This window comes from Melospiza melodia, chromosome 18 (assembly GCF_035770615.1).
Source record: "Melospiza melodia melodia isolate bMelMel2 chromosome 18, bMelMel2.pri, whole genome shotgun sequence".
In the NCBI taxonomy this organism is placed as follows: domain Eukaryota; kingdom Metazoa; phylum Chordata; class Aves; order Passeriformes; family Passerellidae; genus Melospiza; species Melospiza melodia.
Window position 1 is genome coordinate 6716640 of NC_086211.1, and position 9740 is coordinate 6726379.

The 9740-nt window shown below is 38.1% G+C and overlaps 1 long non-coding RNA gene across 1 annotated transcript; it reads left to right on the plus strand.

Annotated features, from left to right (window-relative positions):
• The first annotated feature begins 5804 nt into the window (after positions 1 to 5804).
• On the plus strand, positions 5805 to 9740 carry LOC134426404 (uncharacterized). Its single transcript, XR_010029978.1, has 3 exons — positions 5805 to 5935; positions 7741 to 7869; positions 9626 to 9740. It is a non-coding gene; the product is annotated as an uncharacterized LOC134426404 (long non-coding RNA).

Here is a 9740-nt window from a genome sequence, read left to right on the forward strand (position 1 = left end):
GTAAGTAATCCAAAGATTCAAAAGACAAAATGTTCACAGGAACCATTTGTCTGAGGGAAGTCTCATGCAACGAGAAGCACTGCTTGGAAGCTGATAAATAAGAACAGGATGAGGTTTTACTGGAACAATTATGCTGAACATGAACTCCCTGCAGCAAAATGAGGGAACAGCATCCCATCACACATTTCTGCCAAACCACCTGGGACCTGCAGCAGCTCTGCACCGTGACCCTTGTGTTCACTGGGTAAACTGCAACACAGAAAATGAGGGCAGATGCCAAAGCACTCGCGATGACCTGGACTAGGAAGCAACCCCTTAATTCCACTGCCTTCCAACATTTCTTACAAAGGGCTCTGAGAGGCTCCTGATGTTCAGCCTCTCTGCACAGAGTTCACTAACACAATAACTTTTATTTTTAGAAGTATGAACACCTCGTAATAGGCTTGATAATACAAAGTATCTCACAAAATTATTGTATTTTATTACATGATGGGGACCAGTGCTAATATTGATACCAAAAAACCCTATTCCCTCTTTACATATTACTTTTTCTTCTTGTATTTCCCCTTCTTCATTATCACAAGGTACCATATTTCAAAAAAAGGATCAATTCCTAAACTAAAAACGCTATCATAAAATATAACTAATAAAAAGTCCTGGCAACCAAATAAAAACTGAATTTTAAAAGTCTACACTAAAATTATTAAGAACCAATTTTATTCCTAAACACAATGACCCTAAGAATTACATTTTTAGATCAAAAATCCCATAAATATGTTATGGTCAGTTGATTATTTTGGTTGATAATGAAACTGTAACCAGTGAAAATAGTAATCTCATTACCTAAAGAGGGGGGGAAGAAGAAAAAACTGTGTGGCATTAATCTTATGCAGAGACTCTAAATTATACATTTTATTATCCTACAGAGATTTATACTCCCATTATCTCTTACACCCACATAAGACAAAGCAAATGTAAATCTGTCTTTCTCCGTGCAGAGAATTTCTTAATGCTGTATTAGAGAGATAATTATTCTACCCCCACATCTCATAACATTGTTTTTTTAACAATCAGAAGTGCTCTGAGTTAATATGAAGACAGATGTTTTGACTGAGAGCAACTGTGGATGTGTGCTGAAACTAAAAATTAAAATCGCACATAAATAAATAAATATTGAAATGTACATTAATCCTTTTTCTAAGGGTGATCTTCTACCACCAAAGAAGATGCTTGGCCAGGATTGTCTCTAAATATTTGCAGCAGGGAATTACATTTCTGTAAAACCTTCGTGGGTTAATTTATTCCAATTTCTAAACACCCAATTCCTTCTGTTAATTGTACCTAGGGTAGAGCCATCCCAACTGTGCCAATTCACACTCAAGTAAACAACAGAACTACAGGCTGAGTGCATCTAAATTGAGACACAGTTTTTAACAATACAAATGGTATGAGAAAAAAGAAATTGCAAATATGTCAAATTTGTATTTGACATATTTTCCTATATCATCCCCCAATATTACACACATCATCCATTCAGCTGTGATGGGATTCAGCCATTTGCACATGGTGACTACTTGCCCAAACTCTTCACAAATTTCAGCACTCATGTTGTTCCCTGGAGAGCAATGTGGTGTCTGGGTTAGATACAGCCAAGAATTTTGGGTCATTATAAACTAAACTCATGCTCTGACTTAGAGTTTTAACAGGTAAACCAGTTTAACCATTGAAAAATACTGTGAAGAGCTCCTAAAATTCTTAATTGGTATTCATGGACCCATATAATCATGGATGGTTTGGGTTGAGGAGGCAGTGGAGATGATGTAGAGGAGATGATGGACATGATGCCATGAGCAGGGACCTTTCACTCAGAGGACACTGTTTGTTGTGAAACACCTGTAAAGTTGGCAAACTGCACAGGAACTGAGATAAATTTCATGGAGCTGGTCTGTCACGTGGCTGCACTTTGCCATTTTGTAAGTGAACATCACTGGGTTTGGCAGGAACTGAGATTGCCACGCAAGACAGCAGGGTTTAATGAATTGCAAACCCGTGCAGCTGAAGCAGCAGGAACACACCCTCGAGAATACTCTCATCCTGATCCTTGGGAAGGTTTGCATACAGAACTCCTCAAATGGAAACAGAAGTCTGGCTCCTCAAGCAAAAATTATAATTCACAGACTGAATTCTTCATTGAAGCTGAATGCACCCTGTACAGCTGGGAGAAGAGGGAACATTCCCTCCTCTATCCACTCTCCCACAGCCATCTCAGACCTGGTGCAGCCAAGGGCAGCTTTAGGGCTGCTGCACATTAGGCCTGGCTTTGTTCCAGCTTTAGGGCTGCTCTGCATTAGGCCTGGCTTTATTCCAGCTTTAGGGCTGCTCCACATTAAGCCTGGCTTTGTTCCAGCTGAAGTCACCTGTGCCCAACCAAACCCAAGCCAACCCAACTGCAGCTCAGTGACTCCCCAAGCAAGCCAATGCCCTGCTCTGGTTCTGTGCCTCCCCAGGACAGCCTTCCTCACAGAAATCCCAAACCATCTGCTTAGCCCAGCTTTCAGCTTGCTTTGATCCAACAAAGGGGCTCAAAGCAGTAAGAGAACAAAAACTACAGAAATGCCTCTAAAACATAGAAAATGCCTCTTGGTGTTTGGCATGTGTTGAAGCAGATACTGATGCCAGTCTGGTGAGTGTAAATCCAGAAGAGCTTTGCTGAGGACAGGGATGCAGGACAGGGAACTTGATTTTGCTTCTCTGCCTGATATTAAGCATGGTTGATTTTCAAGTAAACAAAGAAAATACCATCACTGTGCAAAAAACTTCATCTCCTATAAAATCAGCCTTGCTCTTCTGAAATCAACTGAGTTATAAAAATTTACATCAGCTGCAGATTTCCTCCCAGATGTGATGAAGAGAGCTCTGTTTGCTCCCCTGGGTCTCAGCTCAGGCTCTGTATGAATACAAACCAAGTTTTTTCCCTAAATGAGTACCAACACATTTTCTCCTGAGTCACATATCCTCAGCTTCTACACATTGCACATTGCCAAGATGACTAAAACACCTTTTCAAAGTATTTAAATGTTTTCTTCAATAAAAAGCATCATGACATGGTTTTCTTACACAGTTAGAAAACTCACCCTGTTTTATTGCCATTTATTGCACCAGAATGTTAAAAATGAAATTTGCTGTAGAGAACAGGTCTCAGGATAATACACAGCACTGAAGAAAAAGGAAAGGAAACTTTGAGACAGAGCAACCAGCAGCCCTGAAAAGGCCACACAAAATGATGGGGAATGACAGATTTAGCCAGGAATTACAAGGAACAGGATACCAACAAAAATATGATTAAAAAAATTACAAGTCTGCACACATGTAAATAACTGTAATCTTGGAACCAAGGTAATTCTTACATCAATTTTATGGATTTAGATTTATATGAAAATTCTTGGATTTCAGAAATAAAAACAGAGTAAGATGGCCTCAACTAACAAGCAGGACACACTACATCAGAGCCCTGATGTTGACAATGTGTTTTTCAAAGACAGCAAAGGCAACATCTGGATGTCAGTAAAAATCATGTTATTATGTATTAATAGAAAAATATAGCATTAGTATTTTCAAAGTATATGCAATACTTAATTTGTCCTTTTCAGGGAAGAGTATACCTTTTAATAAGTCCAGATACTCTGTGTATATTATTGCATTGTCTCATTAAAAAAACCCTCCTAAGCAGACAAAAGCACCTATTCAATTTCAGATAATGCTCATACATTCTGTCTTGAAAAGTATTATTGACTTCTAAAGTTGAGCATGCACAAGTTAGAAAGCATCAGAATTAGATCTGTTTGTGTTTATTCAATTTAGCAAATCCTTGTGTAGAACTGGAACCCTGGGCTCTTACCTTGTCTGCCTCATAATCTCTAATTTTAGTGCACAAGAGTCATTCCTCACATTAGGTTTGCTGCAGTGATACGAAGGGTATCCTTTTCATACAGAAAATGTTTTATTCTTAAAGGCTTATTTCTGCTGCACAGAAGCCAGTACCAAAATGTCAGTCAAATCCTGTGGGATGATGATTAGTCATATTAAATCCTGCTTGAAATTCTACAGATCTGTGTGGCTTACTAATACTGCTGACAGCAGCAGAGGGTTGGTGCAGAGGGACAAGCTTCCCTTGCTCCCAGGACAGCAGCCCTGGGGTGTGGCACTGCTCAGCTCCCACAGGGACACACCTGAGCAGCCCCAGCAGTCCCACAGACTGAAACCAGCTCCAAAAAAAAAGAGTTTTCCAGCTCCACCAGAGAGGGGAAAATCTTTTGTCTAAAGATTTTCAACCAGCTCTAACCAGCAAAGCATCCATCAGAAAGCTTAGCTATAAACTCAGGCTTTGTTAATGCCAGACTAAGAGCAGTGTGGCCTTGAGGAGACAGGCCTGGTGAAACTAAGATTTGTATGATGGTACTTATAGGAACTGGCCAAAGAGCAGGATTCACAGAAATAAACTGAACAGTTTCATGTATAGTCAAGAAATAAAACAAAAATAATTCCCTTTTCCCTTTTTTTTCTCCCTTTTTTAATAACTTGTATCTGAATAAGGACTTAATGTAAAGCTAATGCCATTCCTCTAATGTTGCATTTAATGCAATTTCTATTCATATAAACAGATTATGAGATATATTGCACCAGGAAGATCTCTCTTTTGAAAAGCAGAATATTGGGAATTGTAATGTAGAAAATTGGGGTAAACTACCTTCATTTTTGTATACAAAAATACAATAACTCAATTTCAAAAGGAACACTGGAATTATAGTGGCATCAACTATTTTTTAAAAAAATTAGGCTTGTGGTTATGAGTGTGATGCTGCTAGACGCAAATAATAAAAGTAGAAGTTCCTAGCAGAGGTTTCTCAGAACACTTACCACATTCTACTTGGAAGCTGCAGTGGAGATGTTTGTTTTCTTGGGAAACAGGAACAGTTGGAAGCAAAGGAGGGAGTAGAGCACTTGAACAGAGAACTGGCCCAGACCTCTGAATTGATTGGTTTTCCCTCCAGCAGCACCATTTGCTTTCCAAGAGACTTTGGAAAAATTTTTCTTTTCTCTCTGTTTCAATCTTCAGACCTGCAGACAGGTACAATAACCCCCTATAAAGCCCTTCTAAAACCCACAGACAGAAAGCATTGTAAGAATTATCCTTTCCCACCACTAAGTGCTCACAATGCAGTTGAGTCTGCAAGATCTAAGCAATCTTTTCATGTACTTAATTCACATTTAAGTTCCTTAATGCATTCCTGGCTATAATCATGTGTTGTTTTGAAAGATATATGACCTCAATTCATGTTGCTTTAATGATTAAGGAACACTAATATGGTTCTGTGAAACCACAGGCAACATAACTCAGCCTCCCCTGGTACACCTGGGTCCCTGTATTGGCTTGCAAAACAAGCAAAAAAACCCCCACAAACAGCCGAAGCAGAATGGCAGGTATCAAATAAAACATCTACACAAATATTTAGTTTCTATACCGTAACAACACTTTATTTTACCTCATCCACCATGCAATGATCAAAAATACATCTTTTTAACTAGTCAGCAATATATTTTTCTGAAATTACCAGAATATGGACATAGACTTGAAAGTCTACACTAAAATGGCAAATTGCAGAAAAAAAAAAAACAAACAAACAAAAAAAAAAAAAAAAAAACAACAAAAAACCAGAATGTACAAAGTCCAGTGATTTTCAAATGTGGATGTTTAAACAGAATAAACAAATATTAGACTGAGAGCACAGTGCTGCCAAGTTTTACTGCAGCTTCAGAGAGGGAATGGCTGCTAAGAAGTGGCTCTAGAAGCAGTTCTGCTCTTACCTGTGTGACCTGCAGCCAGGAAACCCAGCTGGGATCCCCTGGAGTTGCCCATACTAATGGAGCTGAGCAGGTGAGGGCCATCCTGTGTAATATCCACTGCCATTTCCACAGCGTTTCTGATGATAAAAATCAAGGTTTTTTCATGTATGCATAAGTGTTTTCTGTTGTTGTTTGAAAACTAAGTCTACAATATCATTCAAAAAGCATCTTAGTATTGGTACCTTTTCCCTCTTTTAGTTATTCTGAGAATGAAATGGATGCAGGAGGAAATACTCTCTAAAATACCCAAGATGGTAACACAATTCTGCAAGATGTCTTACATTGCACTGAAAACAAACTGAGATAATAGACATTTACCCCCCCAAAACACCCACACATGAATAAGGTACAGAAATTAATTTTAATCTCCTCAAGTTTTTTAAGCATCCAGTAGGCTATAGCAACAAAATCTTTTATGCAGTTATACATTTGCTAAGATGGATAAAAATTGAAAATAAAAATATTTTACCATTTATCAGCACAGGTAGGTAAATATATTCCATTCCTTAATGATTTGGCAGCTATTACAAAGTAATTATCAACTTGTGAGATAAGGAGATTGAACAAAAAAGCAGATTACTGCTCAACACTCAATTTTCAGTGTTTTGTTTCAAGACATATGCAATGGCATTTTCTGTTTTAACACTAAAACTGTACTCTCGTTACTCCTGTAGTAAATGAGACCTTAGCAAAAAACTCATTCTGAGTTTATTGGGGAAGTCTTGAGTCTGCGTTGAGCCACTGCAGGTTTTTCATTTGTTCTACATTTATCCAGAACTACACAGTCTAGATCATAATTTCAGTTCCATGATTAGAAATTTCAATCCTGCAAACAGTCTCTTCATGGCAAGGCAGACACAGAAAACTTCACACTTTCTGCAATTGCTTAACACCCAGGAAACCATGTTTGCAATTCAAAACCAAAAAGAGCACTAGTTTTTGTAGAAACAGGGAGGAGATAAGGTCAGAAACATTCTGTGAGGATTTGGAAGAGATTATGGGATCATTTGCTTGGGTGAACTGACATATTAAGCATCTTATATCAGGACTATTTATGCTGTGCTCTTTTTTGCTTCAGAATCCAAATACACATGCTGCTTTCCATTTGTAAAGTCTAGGCAGAAAACTGCAGACTGTTTTTGACACAGAACCATCACCCTCTAACCCATATTTCTTAATTCTCTGTTCCCAGCATGAAGCCCATTTCCTTCTCAGAATTTTGCATTTGGACTGGAGGCCAAATTCTGAGAGCTGACAGCTGTTAAGTCATCTTGTTGCTCTTGTTTAAAATAGGGTTGAAAAATACCTGTTCTCACAACTATCAGTTGTCATTTTCACAATGTGAAGGTGCTCACAGAATCAGGCAACACTTCATATTTAATGTACAGATAATGTACTTCAATTTTAAGTACAGATTCAAGAGACACCTTAATTTCTTCTTTAAAAGGATGAGAAATCTAAAAAGCAATTTTATTCCCTTTTAAAAGTGCTTTCAAAGATAGTGTTAACAGCTGATTTATTTTATTCCTCCTACATTCGTCTGTTTGTCTTCATCATTTCACTCTGAGGAGAAGCTGTTCCACTGTTTTAACTTGTGGGCTGTTATTTTGATTTTTAGACTGACTGGCATTGTCACACCCAGTTCCTCTGTAAATCACCCCATAATGCTCTGCACCTTTCCTGAGTTTTGCTTCTCCTGCTGTTGTCTGTAAAGTCTGCACCAGAGCAGTGATTCCACTCATTTCAACTGCTGTGCCATATGTCACTGATATGGTTCCAAAACGCTTTTTAAGCTTTGCATTCTGGATAAATACTCTCACACATGTTTATTCACAGCAGCAGCTGCTCCAAGAATTGGTGTTGAGTTGGGCACCTGGAAGGACCCGGCAGAAGCTCCAGTGACACTCATGCATTTCCTCCTTGCCTGGTGTGGAATTTGCTGCCACTTCTCCCACCCATCAGCAGGTGAGATCAGCAGTTTTCAAACATCCATTTCCAAATGCCCTCTCACCTTCTGCTGTATGGGATTGCCTCCATGAGGGAGCATTTTTGGCCTTCCACCAGGCAAAAGAAAAAACCCAAAGCAGAGTTCAGGAGAGCCATTTTGCCTGGAAATGGAAGCAATTACGTTGGATGGCAAAGCTCACAGCAGCCACTCAGTTATGAGAGTATCTTTTCAGTGAAACACTGAAACCAAATTACAGAAAAAATGTCTGATTTTTGTAGGTTTTACAAGTACAGTGGCATGGCTGTGAAGATCACCATTCCTAAAATGCAGCTTTTAATGCGTTATTTCATTTGATCCAGGTCTGCCTTTCAAATTAGACAATGTTATCTACATGGCCTTTTATCTCAAATATGTCAATGACTTTACCACCACTAAGCTTTAAAAAAAGCTGTTTTCTAATTGTGGTGTAAGACAGTGTCAAGAATTAACAATTTGATTGTAACAGAAAAAGTATGCCATATTCAAGTTGTATGACTTCTCTTTGCTTTTGTTTTCAGACTGTGAAAAACACGAATTTTCTGCACTTACTGTATGGCACTGCACTGTAAGGCTTTGTTAATTCAGGCCTTGTTTTCTCATTTCTTACAGCATCATTTCTACCACTAGTTCCATTAATTCTAGTAAAAATTCTCAGTAGGATATCTATTGGTCTTTCTGCAGGACAGAGAATTTTTTCATTAAGAAACAAGAATTTTTCCCCCTTTCCCACCTGCCTTCAATGCCTTTTTCTAATTAAAAGTATATTAGCTTCTTGAGAACAACAGAAATAAAACTACTTTCTCTATAAGTTGTATTTTTTACCTGCCCTTCTTAAAGAGAAAAAGACCCAACTTACAAATAAACTGGTTGGAGCCCTAGCAGCAGAAACAGAAATTTTCCCTTCTGCACTGTACTTACAACATACACAAGTTCCCTTTGCTTTTTGCTTTAGCCTGGGGCTTCCAGTATGTAGAAACCTGCTGTCTAAAATGAAACTTATACATTTAATAAGAATTCAAGGCTGTCTGAAGAGAATAGGTTCTTTTATTAACTACATAAGTCTGAAACTCAGTTAGACACTGTTCAGAGTTCTGTAAATATAAGTCTATATTTCACCATGAACATGTTCAGTGACTTAAAAGCAATATAAACAAGATAATTCCTAAAGGAGCATGGCATCCTTTTCTCAGTGCAGTCATATCCATCCCAGTTACTGGCTACTTTACTTTACTATACTTTATTTCTTACAGTGTTCTAGAGGAGGTTTTTGTGTTGGCTTTTTGTTTTTTACAAGGAAAAAATTTGCAAAGAATAAGCAGCATGTGAATAGCAAAGGTATTGCTCAAGGTTTTATACAATATAAAAAATTCAATAACCATATGAACAATGTTGGAACAACAGAGTGTTTTGGTTAGGAATTGAACTACATTTCTCTGCTACCTAAAAAATCAAACTAAAAGAGACTGCAAAGGGAAAGAAATCCCTTTTCTGCTTACACAGTAGTGTTACAAAGTCTCCAAAGTAGGATATCATGCACATGCCATATTTTGCATAGCAGCCCTAGCTTCATTTTTAAAAAAAAGAAACAACACAATAGAGAAACCTCTTAAGCCTAATGTTTCAGACAACTGTTACCATTTGCAAACACTTTTTGGGTGCAAAAGTTGAACTATCCTTATCTCTAAAAAACAAGGTTTTCCTAAGAAACTCAGAAAAGCGCACATTTTTTTCTAGATGCTGAACTGGAAATATTTCCCTGCAGAACAGCTCTGAATCTGTTTGAAGGTGGGAAAAAAACCCAATTCCAGCCAGTGAGTGTGGAGGACCAAGAGTGGAAGCAGCAGATGGC